The 19,934-nt window shown below is 38.4% G+C and overlaps 1 protein-coding gene and 1 pseudogene across 1 annotated transcript in view; one reads left to right on the top strand and one right to left on the bottom strand.

Annotated features, from left to right (window-relative positions):
• Positions 1-19,934, bottom strand: part of LOC113641046 (NACHT, LRR and PYD domains-containing protein 1b allele 2-like) — a 147,609-nt gene that overhangs the window by 86,839 nt on the left and 40,836 nt on the right. The window lies entirely within an intron of this gene.
• Positions 118-226, top strand: LOC125144491 (annotated as a pseudogene).

Here is a 19,934-nt window from a genome sequence, read left to right as displayed (position 1 = left end):
AATATTCATACCCTGTGGGTAATGTTTTGATAGAAAACAAGCAATCAATCAATAAATATATAAAGAAAAAGAAAAAACAAACAATTTTTAAATGGGTTCCATTCCAACTTTCCTCTAGCTTACGGCCATTCCACTCTGAGAATGCCTGATCTCGGAAGCTAAGCAGAGTCGGGCCTGATTAGTACTTGGATAGGCGACTGCCTGGGAATACCAGGTGCTGTAAGCTTTTGACATAGGCATTCATTTACTTTACTATTTGAATTCTCTAACAACAACAACATCTTAATATTCATACCCTGTAGCTAATGTTTTGATAGAAAACAACAACAATTACAAAAAAAAAAAGTGTCTAAGTGCCTGTGTCTATCTTAGGCGTCATCGGGCATCAAGGCAGGATACACCCTGGACGGAGTGCCAACCCATCGCAGGGCACACACACTCACTACGGACAATTTTCCAGAGATGCCAATCAACTTACCATGCATGTCTTTGGACCGGGGGAGGAAACCGGAGTACCCGGAGGAAACACCCGAAGGAACGGGGAGAACATGCAAACTCCACACACACAAGGCGGAGGCGGGAATCGACCCCCTCAACCCTGGAGGTGTGAGGCAAACGTGCTAACCACTAAGCCACCGTGCTTATTTAAACAGAACTGCTCAATAAATATGCTAATTTTAAAACCACAATAAGATATATATAAGATATATATATCAGTACAATGTGACTAACCAGAATAATCTAGGTTTTTAGTATATTTTTTATTGCTGCATGGCAAACAAGTTACCAGTAGATGCCGTAGATTCTCAGAAAACAAGACCCAGCATTCATGATATGCACGCTCATAAGGCTGTGAAATTGGGCAATTAGTTGAAAGGGGTGTGTTAAAAAAAAATAGCAGTGTGGCATTCAATCACTAAAGTAATCAATTTTGTGAAAAAACAGGTGTGAATCAGGTGGCCAGTATTTAAGGATGAAGCCAGCACTTGTTGAACAAGCATTTGAAAGCCTGAGGAAAATGGGTCGTTCAAGACATTGTTGAGAAAACAGCATACTTTGATTAAAAAGTTGATTGGAGAGAGGAAAACCTATAAAGAGGTGCAAAAACTTATAGGCTGTTCAGCTAAAATGATCCCTAATGTCTTAAAATGGAGAGCAAAACCAGAGAGATGTCAAGAAAACAGAAGACAACCATCAAAATGGATCAAAGAATAACCAGAATGGCAAAGGCTCAGCCAATGATCGGGTCTAGGATGATCAAAGATAGTCTGGAGTTACCTGTAAGTACTGTGACAGTTAGAAGACGTCTAATTTGTGGACTGATGAGAGTAAAATTGTTCTTTTTGGGTCCAAGGGCCACAGACGGTTTGTGAGACAGCCCCCAAACTCTGAATTCAAACCACAGTAGACAGTGAAGCATGGTGGTGCAAGCATCATGATATGGGCATGTTTCTCCTACTATGGTGTTGGGCCTATTTATCACATACCAGGGATCATGGATCAGTTTGCATGTGTCAAAATACTTGAAGAGGTCATGTTGCCTTATGCTGAAGACGATATGCCCTTGAAATGGTTGTTTCAACAAAGACAATGATCCCAAACACACTAGTAAATGAGCAAAGTCTTGGTTCCAAACCAACAAAATTAATGTTATAGAGTGTCCAGCACGATACCCGGACCTTAATCCAATCGAGAACTTGTGGGGTGATATCAAAAATGCTGTTTCTGAAGCAAAACCAAGAAATGTAAATGAATTGTGGAATGTTGTTAAAGAATCATGTAGTGGAATAACAGCTGAGAACCAACAAGTTGGTTGACTCCATGCCACACAGATGTGAAGCAGTTTTAAAAAACTGTGGTCATACAACTAAATATTAGTTTAGTGATTCACAGGATTGCTAAATCCTAGAAACAAAAACGTTTGTACAACAGTTTTGAGTTTGTACAGTCAATGGCAGACACTGCTATTTTTTTAACACACCCCTTTCAACTAATTGCCCAACTGCCCAGCCTTATGAGCATGCATATCATGAATGCTAACTTGTTTGCCCTGTAGCAATAAAAAAATTCTAAAAACCTGGATTATTGTGGTTAGTCACATTGTACTGCTATTATTTTTAAGAATACTGTATACAAATGATTGTTTAAACATATAAGCATTCAATACAGAAGCACTCAATTGTGTAGACAGAAGCAGTTTGAGGTTTATATTATCCATGATAAAGCAGAATTCATGCAGCTTATTCATGCAATTTATACATCTTTAGTTAATGAATAAGTTTTCATGATTCAAGATCTTGTGGTGGTTGCTTCCATGTCCAATAGTATAAAACTATATTATTTGAAACTACTTGAAGAATTGATCATATACAGATTACGCCCTGTGTTACACTGCTAGTATAAAGTATTAGAATATTTCTATTTTGAGCACTCATGGTGTTTATTATACACTAACCATCGCCATCTACAGGCGACACACTGCTACTTCATTAGCGGCATTGCCCCCCTTTTGCAGGTTTTTCGCCTACATGACCTACCCAACAAAAAGTGGTACAGCTCCCAGATACTTTGACACACAGGGGTGAGCCTGGTCTCATTTGAAAGAAGAGATTCTCTAGTTTCAGAAACTAGTTTCTGAAACTAGTTCAGATTGATTCTAGGCCTTACTGGCACAAAGTTACAGGGGTTTGAATGCAGGTTTTCATTTCTGCCTGGGTTGTTTACCTGATAAACTGATTAATCTTATTTTTCTGGAACATGCTAGGGACCAAATAACAACTGAGGGTCATAGCCACATGTCTTGGCTTTCACCAAAAAAAATTTCAAGTCAAAAGACCCAAAAATGGCTTCAATAAAAATATTTTTCTACGGACATGGTCGTCTGGTGCAGTGTTTTTGTGTACTTGTTTACTATATAACTTTGAAATAAAAGGCTGCATGCTCAGTCTGAAAGGCCATAAACAAGCATAGACTCTCTCTCTATCACTCTGGTGTGAAAACAGGCCTGTAACTTGACACCCTGAGCTGTAAGAGGGACAAAAGGTCAGGAATTACGCAAGAATTCTTCTGCGCATCCAGTTCACGCAGACACAGGCAAAGAACATAAGGCATGCCGCATAGTGCTGGAATCGTCTGCTTATTGGCTAAACAGCTGTATAGGTCCCAGCCCATTTCATTGCTATTGGAAGGAGTAATTGTCAGTCAAATGCGGGTTCCCAAAAATGAGGTCATGCCATCATTGGCTTCTCAGCCTCTGCCATACAAGCACCGATTGGCTCAAATGAGGGCTTATTTGATTCGTTAGGACCTTATTTGATTCGATAGGACCTGTGCTTTGTGTGTGGGCTTAAAAAATTATTGAGAGTATAAACTTTACTAGGTGAATAGGTTTTTTTGTGTTTTTGGAGGATTTGATGCTTTAAAGTTGAATTGAAGCTTGTTTCTGGGTCATCCCCTAGTGGTGACTTTGGCGACCCGTAAGAGGGGTGGATTAGAAATATTTCACGAACAAACCGGACAATTTCAGGTGCGCAGTGTTATACACAGAATGTTCATCTATTGTTCAACAATTTCCTTTAACAACATTTTCACTGACACCTTTACTTGATTTTTGTCAAATAAGGACAAATAATTAAAGTTATAACATGAAGTTTACTTACTGCGCTTATAGGTATTCCTCCCTCTGTCTGTGCTGCCATGGTTGTAACGGAATGAAGCAGGTCTGAGTGGGCGGGGCCAAGTGCACAGGTAGCTGATGCAAAACATCTGAGCATGTGACAGTAGAATGTGCAGTTGATAAAAAGTCATATATCAGGATTAGGAAAATTGTAGTCACAGAAAATTGTGACTATTTTTTTTTTTTTAACGGTAGATTTCTGGCAACCACAGCTGCTGGTTTTTACTGTAAATTTTACAGTTCACTTGCAAGTATTTACATAATACTTAAGTGAACTGAAAAACTTACAATTAAAACTGGCAGCATCAGAAAAATAAAAGTTGATAAATTATACAATAACACCCAGAACTGGTAAGGAAAGCAAATATACCTTTTATTTTAATACCACACATATACAAATGTTGCATGCTGAAATAAATTAAGTTCCAGACGTGCATGATTTGATGGGTTCGTTTATTGTATTTTATTTTCTCTCTCTGCTTACAAATGGAAGCGCTACTTCCAAGCTTATTCACACACCAAAAACTTTCCGTTTTTTTCTTATTAACTCAGTTTTCAGTCCTTGCTTGCACATTTTTTTCCTGCTAGAGCCCCCTACAGTTAGATTGCTAGCACAACATGCCTTCTTGAGCACTCATCACAGCAGTTTGAGCAGTTTCATGCATTTACACACATTTCTCCAAATCAGACTTTATGCATTAAATCCATCATAAATCCAAAACAAACATCAAAATGAACTACATAATGCAAAAAAAAAAAAAAACATCTTACATAAGCCCCACACAAAGACAACTATATTCTTTTCCTTAAAACAGCAGGAAAATGTATTCCAGAATGAATATTTTAAATTATTACAGTCTTTACCAGAAGGCAACATTCATTAAACTGAAGAGAATTCTATGCTCTTAATGGCATGTGGTTTTCCCTTCAAATCCAAATATCGTGTGAATGTAATGTCTCTTTGAGGTCAATCCCAGTGAGTTCCTTGAAGTGGACTGACATGCCAAGTTCATCAAAACAAAACGGCCACTTGGCATTTGATACTTTTTCCCTGGTTGACGCTGTGTGTGGACTTCATTTCCACGTACACATTATACCTCCTCTGGATTGGCATCAGAGTGTTGGAACATCACCTGGGGTTTTTCCATCTTTTGCTGCTGGCTCTCCTGAGTTGAAATGGGCATAAATATTACATTCCATTTGATGCACCCGTAAGTGTCCTGTATTGCTGCGGTCTCTTGTAATGGAATCTCCTCTGTCTGGTCTGAGACATCAGTCTGTTTTCTTTTTCTTATTTTGGGTGTTGAAGTGTGCCTCACATTTTCAATTCTGTTTTACAACTGTTTGTCAAGGGAATGGTAGCCTGTTCCAACAATATCCCACTCTATTACATCTTGGAGAGATTTGGGATATTTTGCCACCATTTTTGTTGCAATATCAGATTAATGCTTTTTACCTACACAAGGGAATTTTTCCATCATCTCAGTCAAAACAATCCGGACCATTTGCCGCCATCAGTTTTGTGCCAGGTTTTTTTCTCCTCTCCAAAGAATGCATCACTTCCTCAGAAATTTAACCCATTTAATTTCAAAGTTGTCATCCCAATGTGTGTCAAGTCCTGGGCTGCTGGAGGAGGTTGATGATAGAGTAGAGAAGCTTCCACAGATGATAGTGAGCTGTTCTCGGGAGTGTGGTCTTTAAATGACAAAAAAATAAGATTATAATGATTCCCACTGTACAATATTACACAATGTCCATGTCTGCTTTTGATTTTGAATAGTTGTGTGGTGGTCTGTGCTGTTTTTACATACATTTCTGTTTCCAAACAGAAAAAGCTTTCTGGCTTGTACAGGTCTTAATGCTGTCAACAAATCAACCTCCGTTATGAACATTAGATCATCATACGTCTCGACTCCAATGGACTGCCAGTGCTCTTCCAGGATGTTTTTGCTTATTGCTTGAAGTTTTGGTAGGACTTCCATGATGGTGACATCTAGGAAGGTTTGCTCTGAGTCACTCATATTTGCACTGAAGAAAAAAAATCCCACCTTCAAACACAACAGAAAAAAATATAGTACATACGCTTAACAGAGCAGGGACATGCATCAGGTAACACTTATATTAATGTCAATGTAATTTGTATTAATGACAAATGGGGGCTGAGGGGAGTTTCCCTGTACAATACCATCTGGGGAGCATGCTTTATGCTTCCTATACATGTGAGAAGTACATGATGACTTTTTTGTAAACACGATCATACAACCACTTACTGGACATGACACAGACCTGTCTTCTCTAATATGATCATTTAAGTGAGACACTAGTTCTTTCAAAGTGTGAAAATGGCGGGAACATAATAAAATGGCGCATTTTAAATCCGCAACAACAGCTATAAGAGCAGCTTGCGGTGCAGGTGCATTGTGTACATGCTAATTATGGCCCTTGAAAGCTGAGTAAGTGGTAAATGTTTGACTACAGTTGGACAACACAAGACAACAGGGCTCATTTCTATGCACACTGCAATGTGGTATATAGCCTCTTAATGTATCCAAATTCTTTTTACAAAAGAATTGTCTGTATGGATTGATTACTCGTCGATGTGTTGGTGATGCCCGAGGGCTTTGGTAGGGGGAGGGGAATTGCTTACGCACGCGCCTCTTCCTCATTCAATACAGACGAGTGAAGGCAAGAGCGCGTGTGTGTTTCTCTTCATCCTTCTCCCGTTACTTTTTCCCTTTTTTTAAGGGTACAACATTTGCCTATGCTTTTCAGCTAAACTAAGTTATCACCAATTGATCTAGCTATCTTAAATATCAACTAGTGCTAGCTTAACTGTTAATGTAACTTAGCCTACACCATGGGCTTTCAGCACACATTTTCACTTGGTCTCTAAAAAAAGTAGCCTAAATATGAAGGTTACCGTGCAAAATTTACATTTTCTGGATGAACAGCAGCAGATCCTCCAAAAAACCTGTGTTGAAATCGTAGATTTGTCCTAAAAACTTTTAAAATGATTTTAAAATGACAAAGTTGTACGAAGATTTCTGCTATGCCTCTGTTTTTTCTCTAGCAAATGCAGCTGTCTGACTCGCTCGTTATTGATGTCAATCGTGCTTCTCCCGTGATTATCCAATCAGAGACAAGCTTCATCTGCACACTATGAAATTCAAAATTAGGTGGACTCAGTGCACAATGAGAGCGAACAAAGACAATTAGAGGCACTGTTAGGTTGTTTAGCCTGTGATGATACAATGCTCAATTTTTTATTTTATGTTTATAAAAATAAATAGAAAACCATTAAGCTAAGTATAACATTAAAATTGAAAGACTAAAAGAAAGATAAAGCATACAATAATTGTGGTTGGGCCTGAACAGAATGACACAATGCTCAAATGATTATTTTATCAATAGGCCTATGTAGAAAACCAGTAGACTAAGCATTACATTAAGATTTAAAGACTAAAAGAAACATAAGGCATACAGGGATACCTAACAGAAGTATTACTTTGCATGTCAATAATTTTAATTTGTGGGTGGTGGTTTATTCTATTTTCTAGTTGCTGCTCTCCCCTCTCGGTCCATGCATGTGCACGGACGGGCGCGTGGATTCCTGCCCAGAACAGAACCATACCACCAACACTAACTGTATGCTATCATCTAATAAATTCTAATTTGACAAAGTGGTCCTGACAGAATTAGATTTTTTTCCATGATCTGTTGTTGCAGTATCTTTAGCTCCAGTTATAATGACAGGTTTTAAATATTGAACTCAAGATTAGAAATTTTCAAAAATGAAAACAAAGTAATCCTTCGTCTTGACTACTTTTCAGTTAAAACAAATGTTTTTTGAGTTTACATGAGTTTTGAAATGTCTTCCTGTACTGTGTACTTAAAAAGCATAAAGGTATTCTTGGATTTGTTGGAGTTGCCATCATTATGTAAATCTGTGGTCTATAGTTCTGAAGTGAGCTTCGTAGAAAGAAGCAAGAGACTTTTCTGTTTTGAAGTACAGGACAGCTTGACTTTATACTTTCTTTGGTGAAACTCCTCCCCTTATGACTTGCCACAGAACATGCTAATTCCTCATTCAGTGATTGAATTGTTTTTGTGTTTATTTTGTTTTTATTTGTTTGTTTGTTTGTTTGTTTGTTTGTTTTAAATGAGTACAGTGTTGGCTGATGTACAGTGTTAGTTTGAGTACAAAGGGAAAATAGAGTAATTTTTCCAGAGACAATATTCTTTTCCTCAAAAATAGTTGTTTTTGCTCTATTTTGAATGTACAGAGTAAAATGTGTCAGTAGAGTGAGAACAAAATTACAGAGTAGCTGTGACTCCACATTGTCTCCTCACAAAGTTTAATTTATTCGCCATTACTGTACACGGTCATCCAGCATTGCAGCTTGTGGAATCAGAAGAGAAGGCACATTTCTACTAGGTACATTTTTAAGTCCAATTATTTATTTTAGTTTTGAGCCTTTATTTTGAGCTCATATCGATATCCGGATTGATTTTAATTTTAGAACTTTGCTTAATTTAGAAGTCGGACTAATCTTGAAAGCAAATAGTTAATATTACAAATGTAACGAACGTTAAATGACACCAGTGAAATTGCCAACTGTTTATTAAATGTTTGTAAGCTAAATTATTGTGGTGAGGATCAAGTTGTGCACCACATGTACTTGACTCAGTAAAGAGTTAACAGCCTTAACTGGATTGCTGGAGGCCATTTTGATGTGCATTAGCCCTATTCAGACTCTAACTTCTCACGGCAACGTAAGGTATTATAAATATTTGCAGTGGCTATTCGTTATTTTTTTGATGTCTGAATCCAGAATGTTGTACCCTTTCATTCACAAGCTCGTTGTTGTGCTTTTGATCATTGATTAAAGAATATTTTTGCAAGTGTTAGGGCACTCACACTGAATTTTCATACTCCTCAGCAAATGTGCGATTGCGCCATTATTGCAATGACCTTGTGATTTTTTTATATGGACACTTTTATTCGTACAAAACCCACTCCTAAATTGTGAATAAATCGCCATCTGAATGCATGAGTTTTAGCACTGAGGTGCCATTCAGATTATATTTTCAGACATCCATGAGGAAAAATGATGCACTATAGCATGCTAGCACCATACATAAACTGTTGAACAGTTATTACAAATTAAAAACACTCCAGTGACGAAAAAAATAATTCATGTTGAATGTCATCTTCATCTGACAGTGAGTATTATTGCCTTGTGTTCATCTTTTTGCTTCCTTAAGGATGCAAACCAACAATTTTGTCAGAGTGAAGTTCAAAGATAGCAAAAAATATATTTTTTCTTCAAAATCTTTTACGTTTCAAAAGTTTTTGGAATGTGGTAAGAGGAGAAACTTTAACATTGTTAATTAATATCATTAATACTTTTCCTTCTAAAAATTTTACTAGTATTAACCTAAGTTTATGGTTGTATCTTATGGGGTATAAAATTAACTCCAACTTCCTTTGGCATTGCTGGTTTTTGTTAATTTGGCAATGGTTTGTCATCCTTCAGTTGGCAAGAAATTTGATCTACTATGGATGTGAAAGTTTTTGATGACTTGAAGACAAAGGTTAATGAGGAAGCATTTGAATACCTGCTGACACGACCAGACCTTGGTGTTCTAGAAATTTTGATCCCAGGCAAAGTACGTTTTGATGGTAAATTGTTTTACATGATTATACATTTTTTCTGTTTATTTTCAGCAATATTCACCAATTTATTTTTGCATAGACTAATGTATCTATTGTACTAATTCTCAATAGCTGTATAACATGATATAAAAATAGTATGAACAGTTAATCAGGTATATAGGTATGGTTTATACTGAAGATTCTTTAAGCTCAAGCTCAATAGGAGATACCGAAGGCACATCAGAGTCTGACGACACAGCAATTTTGATTAGAAATCCTCCTAAAAAAAATCAAGCAGAGGAACATCTTGCTCAAGTAGGGATCACTAATCTTGTCTCTGAATTACATCTATATAAAATTACTTACATATTAAAAATATTTAGAACAATATACAGTTACCAGTTGTTATTTTCTCATCTTTGCTCTATATTATAGATATATCCCTCTTTCAGATGATCGAAGATATCCTAAAGACCAGCACTGGAGGTGAAAAGCTTGAAAAGAATACGCTCGCACTAAAAGTCTGTCAGATAGCCGAAGTCGTGACATGATGAAATTCTTGGTAGCACCTTTGACAAATGAACATGGGTAGGTTGTTTATACAGTACCTTGTAAATGAATGTTTCTGATGTTGTGTTATAATTGGTTTCTGTTTGTGTGTGTAGAACAAGGCCTTCCCGACACTTGAAGGAGCAATATGCAAAGAGTATCATCTCCCTCTTCCCAAATTTGGTTGACCCCAGGAGCAAACTTGGCTATATTAGTAGCTGTTGACTCTCAAACTATTTGATTTACAGAAGGAGGATTTACTGCATCTTGCAAAATAAATATTATTTACAGTATAATTGAAGTGGTATTTATTTTCTTAGTCTAGTAATGTATAACATTTAGGTCTGTTTGTTCTGGTCATAGGAGCATTATTACAATCCAGAAGATGGAAGTGGATTTTTGGCATGGAGAATTAAAACTCTGCAAAAAGAAGCTTTGGATGGTCAGATGAAACACCCACAGCAACCACAAACAAGTGCAAAATTTGATGTTTAATCAGTGCTTGGCTGCAAGGCTTGATTAACATTTTATTTTTTATTTTATAAATGAATAGGCAACTTTTGCATTATTGTATTATTTTACTCATCTTAATATTTGTGACTTGTATTTGAAGTTTGATATTTTGATTTTGGTTGGCAAATTTAAATGTCATCCTGGGATATATATTAATGTTTCCATGTTATTTTCCATCATTTATCTTCTTTGATGTTAACGTGTTGTGCTTTAAAAATAAAAAGAATTACAAATGTGGTTTTCATATTGTCTTAAACAATTTCAGGAGGGCCAACTACTGAAAGGTATCCCTCCAAAGGAGATTGTTAAATGATGAACTTTAGTGTCAGGACAGCTGACGAGGCAGCGGTAAAGGAAAAGATAACACAGGCCTATCGCCAGAAGCTGCTTCATGACCCTAAAGAGTCAACTGATATTCTATCGATTTTCCCACGATTCCAGGATATACCAGGCTTGGAATGTGAGAATTATAAAGATAAAATCAAGTTCTATTGTTCTGCCGTAACCCAGACTTGTTCGGTAAACAAACTTAGTTCCTACTTTGGTACTGACTTTTATTATCTTTGGCAGATGGATCAAGATTTTAGACTTCTATTTGGTGATGCAACCTCTGCAAAGTTGTTGGAGAAGTGGTCCACCAGCATAAAACCAAAGGTTATTGCCCAGAGCCGTGGCCTCTCACAGACTTGTGAGCTATAAATCCTCATCCAATTTGCTGAAAGCCAATGAAGTTGAAGAAGGTAACTATATTGTGCTATATCTTAAGTTAACTAGGATGAAATTAAAAATTCATGGCAAAAGTTTCAAATGAGGTCACAACTTTACCCATTAGACATGCATGTTTCATACCGACTTGTAATGGGTAAACTGTATGAAAATTACTTGTTTACAATCTGAAATTGTTTTCATTTGGAGCTCTGAATAACAAAAGCATGGTTTATGTCTTGTAGATACAGTTTAATTGTATGACATCGTACATTTATAATCAAGACTTTTCATAATATTAGTCAAACTGTTAATACTAGTTAATGTATTTATTCAGGCTCATCTTCCAAGTAATGTTAAGTCAAGTGAAATTGAGTAGGATGGTATGTTCAACACCTTCTAGCTAAAAACCAAACTTACAGGCCTATAAATTAAATCATTTTGTTTTCCATGTCTCCAGGTTGGGACAGCAACATGTCATCAATTCTGATTCAGGTTCACCTTTAAGTGCCACTTTAAGTCAAGGCCGCAAAAGACCGGGAAAAAACTCAGTTATACAAGCATGTGATAATCTTGTGAAATTCATCAAGGTTAATGGAGCATATCAATTGAAACTATTTTATATTGTTCCTTTACTGTGTGACCTTGAACTTTTCTCAGATTATTTTCTGCCCATTATTTTTGGAGATATTGTGTGTCCTAATGATCAGCACTGGTATTTGTTCATTTTATTGCTTTAGATAGTCAGGTTATTTCTCAGACAGGTACTTAAAGACCATCTGTCCTCCAAATTCTTTTATTCTTTTCTACTTCACACATACTTAGTAACAATCTATTGGAATCTCTTGGAAGTAAGTACAGAAACTTTAGTGGAAGACATCTATGCATCTTTATTCATGCTGCATATTGACTAACTGTTAAGCCATGTTGGCTCTAATATGTTTTCATTCTTTCACAGACTGGTACCAGTATCCATGGGGACCTGGATAGAATTGGAGAAAGTCTCCAGCCGTAAAGCTGTTGGACCAAAGAAACGTAGGATCCAGAATTGGTTTATTGTCATTGACTACCAATTCTAGAGACATTACAGTCCATTTATAAGCACCCTAAAATAAAGATATGATGGCGAGAGACTCACAACAAAAACCAAATGTTCTTTATGACATACACGGTGGAGAGTTCTTCATGAACTCTTCTCAAAACAAAGGCATTCAGTTCAGATCCAACTTTTTTTGATGAATTTGAATGTGTAAACCCCCTTGGATCAAAACAAGGAATAAATAAGTTAGGAGCTTTCTACCCTTGGAAATATTTCCCCTAAATACAACTCCAGTTTACTAAATATCCATTTAGTCACTTTATTTCATGCACAATATATCAAAATATATGGGTTTTATAAAATACTAGAGCCACTTGTCCAGGATATCTCAACACTGGAAACCAATGGAATTCAGATTCCTTTATTTGATGATACAGTTTATGGAACCATCCAGGGGCGTAGCACAGGATTGTGGGCCTGTGCTATGCAAAGATACTGTGTGGGGCCCCTATTTCACTTTTTTAATGATAATGTAAAAGTATATCATGTATAAAATAGTATAACAACGTGCTATTTGCATTCATGTCAATGCAGCAGCACTGCATATCATATTTTGATCATAATATGTCCTAACCTTTAAAATAGATGGAACAACTCAGTATCTTTTTATAAAAAATTGCAGTTCACTTTCTGTGGCTGTTTCTGGAACAGAGTTATGTGCTTAATTTTTTTTAATTCATTCATACTTTGCCAGTTTACAATTATATATACCATTATTCATGTAAAATGTTGGACCAGGTTCATAATGTTTTGATGCAAAAACACACAATGTGCAAACATTGTTTTATATTTACATTTAATCTCTAAAAATACTTCTCACACTTAGCAAGCATGTATTTTACTGGCTAGTTCTGACATTGTGCAGTGCTTTAGATCTCACCTGCTCTCTTTAGAAAAAAACTTGTGAGGAGTTGTTTTCCCTCATTTTGTTTTCTTTTTCTCTCCTCCCTCTCCTTTCTTTTCTGATAGCCAGATTTTGCTTTTGACATCATGTGCAAAGGCGGCGCGAGTATGTCGTCTCTCAACACCAGCGGAACACTCACAAACTCACTGCTTCTAGGCAACCAACTAAAATTATGTCCAGTCTGTGCATTGCTGCATACACGCTCGAGGTGGGAGGGGTCTACGCAGGTTTGTGTCAAAGCAGCAGAGAACTAGAAGTAGCACATAAGCGCGACTGTCAAATAGATCGCACAGATACAGTAATAACATAATAAAATTAATACAAATTATAAAATGATCGTCGAGGGCCCCTCACATGTGTAGCGATTTTGGCTCACGAAGCAAGGTAAATATTTATAAGTAATAACATGTTATAGTGACTCCTAAATATTTTAAGCTAAGTTGAAATTGACGGTAATGGAATTAACGTTACACTTATTTGGTCTGTTTGTCCGCCGAACAGAGCAAGTAATCTTTATTAATTCTATGAAGGAGGTATCTTCCCGGCCAAGAAAGATTCACTTCCCTTTTACTTTATACCGTAATTTAAATTAAATTAACTTAATAGAGCATGTAGTTCAGACCAGATGTTGCAGGTACCTTAAGTTTGTGAGCGATACTCAGAGACAATCACTTGTGGCACAAAAATATGGTGTTTAATGAATGAGACAAACACAACATAAAACTAACTACACAAACAAACAAAAGAAATAGAGAAGACAAAGATGAAAATAAAAATACACAAAAGAAATTAAAATTGGGGAAAGGGAGGAAGAGACTGGAAAATAAGAAATTAGAAAGGAAGGAAAGGAATGGCAAACTTAGACTTAAAAATTAATCACACCCTAACTGGGAAATTGTCACAGAAACTTAAATCTGACCACCGATTGGTGGTGTTTGTGACATTTTAAATGTCTCGAACTCCACCCATCTTTGGGGAGATGGCCAATACTACGGCCTGAGATTTCGGAGGTAAAAACTCCTTTTGTTTCAGGTGTCTGTGGGCGTGGTTTAGCTATAAAACCTTTAGATGACTTTAAAGTTTTATCCAAGGTGTATTAAAACGGTATGGCGCATTTCATGCTCAAATAAAATACACCATTGTTTGAAAAATGAGTAACCGATAATTTGGGGGTCTTTTGGATACTAAACATGAAGGGTAATGACGGTATAAAGGCAGCGGTACATTACATACACAGATCAGTAATCAAAGTATAACTGATGTTACTACAGCGTTGTGTTCTGACACATGAATAAAATACACCCTTGTCAGGAAAGTAAGGAGCAAATCATTTTAAGTCAGGCAAGCCTTAAAGAAGAAACACATTACAACAGGGTTACAAGAATAAGAATCTTATAGTATCAGTATAATTGGGGAGGAGATTTATACGAGTATGGCTTAATGCCGTGGGATGTGGCGGCATCTTATTCACTCATTTTATTAGTAAAAGGAATGTCCCATTGTGTTGTGTGCGTGTTTGTGTGTGTGTGTGTTCTGGTTGAGGGCCCCTATGAGTTCAATCAGAGAAGCGGCATGGGGTTATCTGGTCTTTGTGTAGGCTCCAGGCATTCTGGAGGCAGTTGCGTGTGTGTGTCACTGTGGAATGTAGCCCTCAATAAAATCGTAAAACTGGGTTGCTCATCGGTTGATTGAAAGGTAGCGTGGCCGAAATTTAGTGTGCCTGGGACATGAAATTTTATGACCCGTACCAGACGCTACACATGCCAGGGCCTTATGTACTCAGTCACCCTTTTCCCCCACTTACGATGCCCCTGGAACCATTGTCCAAGTTACTTGTGACAACCTTGGTGTCCATCCCATATTTGGTTTTGTGGAATCGTTTAATGCTAGGTACTGTTGCCGCATTTGCCTACTAGAGAAAGAGGACTTTCAGACAGTGTTCAGTGAAGATAGTCTAAGGATGTCATTGCAATCTAAAGAACTTCATGCAGAACACTACCAGAGAATGCAGATCCATCCCAGTCTTCCTTATGTAATGGGAGAAAAAAGTCTTGCCTTTTAAATTCTTTGCAATATTTTCACACCCCTGCAAAATTTTCAGTTGATATTATGCATGATATATTAGAGGGGATTGCACAATATGAGATGAAATTACTCATTCAGCACCTGATTGGCAATTACATCAGCAGAAGTACACAGAAGAATTCAGAGTATTAACTATGGCTTTATGGAACAAAACAACAAACCTCCTGGTGTAGAATTAAGAGAGGGTGTTATGCGAGATACAGAGGAGGAAGCCGGAGTGAAAGCAAACAGAGTTTATTTGCAAAAAAACACGGAAGTAGAGTAATCCGGTGGTGCGTGGTGGAAGCGCGGCCCACAAAGGTCCAGAGTTAGGAAGGCAGTCTGTGTTATCCGGTGGTGCACAGTGGAAGTGTGGCCCACAAAGTCCAGAGTATTGGGAAGAAAGGCATGGATAATAACTAAGAACTAAGAACCAAGACACGTCCCTCGGGGCACCCTCCGGGGGTGGGCTCCTGGATGGGGCTGCTCAGATTTCACTGTCCATGTCCCAGAGAATAAGCCCCATGACGAATAAAGGAGGAAGGATGGGATCTGGATCGCTGGGTTCCTCAGGCCCGAATACGACCCCACTCGGTAGGTGACGTGGAACTGGAACAGAGTGAAGAAAAGGGCCCAGCGAGCCTGCCTGGGATTGAGTACTGGAGATTCTTGTGGTCAGTGATCACGGTAAACTGGTGCTCTGCGCCCTCTAACCAGTGTCTCCACTCTTCCAAAGCAAGTTTTATTGCCAGTAACTCACGATTTCCGATGTCATAGTTCTGTTCTGCCGCCGAGAGCTTGTGTGAGAAGAAGGCGCATGGATGGAGCTGTGGTGGGGTGCCTGCCTGCTGAGAGAGAGCGGCCCTCACCCCCATTGAGGAGGCATCTACCTCAACCACAAAGGGCCTCCGGGGGTCTGGATGACGTAACACGGGGCGGAGCAGAAGCGCTGGCGGAGCACCTTGAATGCCCCCTGGGCCTCCTTGGTCCAACTCAGGGTCCGTGCCTTACCCCTGAGGAGAGAAGTGAGGGGAGCGGTGATCTGACTGTACCCCTGGATGAACCGCCGATAAAAGTTGGCGAAGCCCAGGAAGCATTGGAGCTCCTTAATCGTCTCTGGGACGGGCCAGTTCCTTACTGCTCTAACCTTTCTCTCATCCATCTGTATTCCTCGTGCACTGATGACGTAGCCCAGAAACTGCACCTCCTTATGGTGGAACTCACACTTTGAGAGGTTAAGGTAGAGCTGTTGTGAACAAAGTGCCCCTAGGACCTCACGTACGTGGGTATGGTGCTCCTCCAGGTTCATGGAGTAGATCAGTATGTCATCGATGGAGGGAAAGGCGGCTCGAAGCGCGGTGACGAGATCCCGAACCGGGTCTGAGGAGGTGCTGAGTCGGTTCTCCATAGTCAGGTAAGAGCGGAAAGGTCCCTACCTTTAATTTTTGAAGGTCAGTTATTCTGTTATGTGAGACAAAGAGGAGGAAGCCGGAGTGAAAGCAAACAGAGTTTATTTGCAAAAAACACGGAAGTAATCCGGTGGTGCATGGTGGAAGCGCGGCCCACAAAGTCCAGAGTATTGGGAAGAAAGGCAGTCAGTGTAATACCCAGGGGAGTGCTTAGGAGAAGCACGAAGCTGAACACGAACACGGGAGTGTAGAGGAATGAACAGCAAAACCATGGATAATAACTGACGGTGAGTGGGGTGAGAGAGGGGATTATATATGGTGGTTGATGAGAGTGAAATGAGAGTCAGGTGTGTGCAATTGGTAAGCCGGCGAGGGCTTAAATGACACTCAGCTGGTGTTTACTGTGTTATCTGCCCATTATTTTTTTATGTTATCTGCCCATTATTTTTTTTTTATATTGTGTGTCCTAATGATCAGCACTGGTATTTGTTAATTTTATTGCTTTAGATAGTATAGTGTTTTCTTCAGTTATATCACCATTTATTTGAAACACCTGATTGCAGAGCACCACAGTTTGTTTAAGCAATTGTTTCCTGAAAAGAAATTGTTGCCCAATCATCATTGTATGGTGCATTACCTTAGTTGTATGCAGAAAATTTGAACACTGCAACATTGTTGGTGCATGCATTATGAAGCAAAGCATGATGTTTTTAAAAAGCAGCTGAAAAGCTATAAAAACATAACAAAAACATTAGCAAAGATACACCAGTGCCAAATGGCTTACATTTGGCAAACATTTGATCCAAATGACATGAAATTAGGTCCTGGGAAAATGGTCCCCTTGAATAAAATGGAAGTTGGCACTGAGATGGTTGAGAAACTTATTGTGCCCATGTGGACTAAGGTCCAAAATGTGAAATGGGTCAAGTACTGTGGAAATATATATCGGCCAGGGTTAGCAGTTTGTGTTCAGGTTCAAAATGACATGCCTGTATTTCATGTAATCCAGAATATTGTTGGCAAAGATGAACATGTCCTTTTAATAACAACTGCACTAAAAACTGTTTGTTTATTTGAACATATTCATGCTTAAATGAAGTTGCACATACCGTAGAAGCACCTTGTATTTTGGATGTTAAGGATATTTTGCACCACAAACTGTTTGACATTCTGATGTCTTATGATTCTGATTCTGATTTGTTTATTGTACCATATAGTTACATGTAATTCGTCCTGTTGTCATATCTGAATCATTATGTTTTCATTATTTTAATTTTTTCAAAATAAGCTTGAAAAATAAAATTTGCGAGACATGCGTATATAGTTTGTTCATTTTTCTTTTAAGACTGAAGAGCAAGTTTTTCATTTTAGGTCCTTTTAATGGGTAAACATGAATGGTGTAATTCAGAAGAATAACTTTGAATAGAGTAAGTTCTTTATAGGTCACTTAGAATTGATGACAAACAACTCTGAAGGGGAAGGAAATTGTTGCAGAGTAAAGTCAAAGTACTTCGAATAGAGTTAAAAAGTCCAGAGTCAATTTCAAGTAGCTCGGAACTGTTTAAAATAGTACAAGAGCAGGGATGCACACAACTGGTGCGCAGGTGCGCATGCGCCCCCAAAATCACGGGCATTAATGCACAGTCACCATTTTAGAATGATTTAGATTGAGGTTAATACTGTGAGATATATCCAAAAAACATTAAGTAGCTTCTTTGGCATTCCGCCACCTCAAAAGAAACGTCAGATCGATTCCGAGCAGAAAAAAAGAGTTTTCTCCGAGAAGTGGCTTCAAGAAGTGCCATGGCTTGAATCCGACGATGAGCGCAGCCAAATGTGGTGTAAGATATGTCGTGCACATCCCCATATAGCAGACAAAAGTGGTGCTTTCTATACAGGGACAAAGAATTTTAGTCATCCAGCATTTGATAAACACGAAAAAAGCAGGGAGCATACAAATGTTGTACAAGCTATCGCTAACAGAAATGCAACTGCAGAAGAAATATCCGATCGCCCTCTTGGCAAAACAAGATAAGCGAAGAGCAGCGGACAGCTCTCTGTAATATTTTTTTACTAGCCTTTCATAAGGCTAAACACGCACGTCCTATGTCTTCATTTGCTGAAGATATTTCTTTATTAGGGACATATCATTCACGCGAAGGTGGAACGCGAATCATTGCATAGACAGAACTAAGAAAAGTTGAAATCAGATGAATTTTGGGGTCTAATATTTGATGGATCGGAGGACATAACAAAAACGGAACAGGAAATTGTGTACATTGTGTCTGTGTCCAGCAGAGGAGAGTTTACCATTGATTTCCTTGGATTAATTGAACTTGGAGAAAAACGAACGGCGCAGGACATAACGGAAGGCCTGGTTAAACTGTTCGACGATTTAGGCTTGGATGAATGGTGGGCAAAGTTAGTTGCCGTTTGCACGGATGGAGCTGCTGTCAATAATGCTGTCAACATACAATGTCATTTTACCGAATCTACGGAAAATGGTTGCGATCGGGGATTCCCTTGTGCATGTTCTGTGCACTGCACACCCTTGAGAAGTGTGCGAAATCAGCTGATCGGGGGGTGTCCTATTGTGTGACGTTTAATCGATCCGTTGTCATGCTATTACAGTTTTATTTATTCAGAGGTGAAGCAAAAAATACACGTGTTAAAAACACTGTCATGAGAATGGCATTTCCTATTGTAAACAAGGAAATTTTCATAATATCAAATGGTCTGCATGGAGGCACGAGACTCTGTTGAAAATATGGAAACAGTTTATGCCTGTTATTAAGATACAATTGTCTAATACAGTTGACAGCGACACTATCTTGGTCAAGATAGTTAATACAAGTGATCCAGATTGTCACTGCAACATTTACAAGATTCTTAAATTGTCCCTTACACTTCCTCTGAGCAGTGCTGCTTGTAAGAGGGGTTTCTCGCACCTCAATATAATAAAAAACAAGTACAGATCCCGTCTGTCACATAATCATCTTTCAGCCCTGATGCACACTCACTTGTCAAAGATGAGTACAGATACATTTGACCCAAAGCCAGCAGTAGAGCTATGGATGCAGACAGCCCATCCTAGACTTAACCAGGGAGGTGCAACCACTTCCACCGCCCAGGAGGCTGTAAGTTCGTCCTGTACTACAGTTGAAATTGTGGACAGTGAGGAGGGCAGTGAGGAAGATGATGTTTAGTTTCGCTGCACAAAGGGTGAGTACCAGTTCCATTCTCTAAGTGCACTCCTGAGAACCTGGCTAAAAAAGTTGTGTGCATCCCTGTACAAGAGTTCATTTGAAAAAACACTAAATGGAGTCAAATATCACCTGAAATATTAAAATATTAACAGT

Source organism: Tachysurus fulvidraco, chromosome 6 (assembly GCF_022655615.1).
Source record: "Tachysurus fulvidraco isolate hzauxx_2018 chromosome 6, HZAU_PFXX_2.0, whole genome shotgun sequence".
Classification (NCBI taxonomy): domain Eukaryota; kingdom Metazoa; phylum Chordata; class Actinopteri; order Siluriformes; family Bagridae; genus Tachysurus; species Tachysurus fulvidraco.
This window is presented reverse-complemented; position numbering and strand designations above follow the sequence as displayed.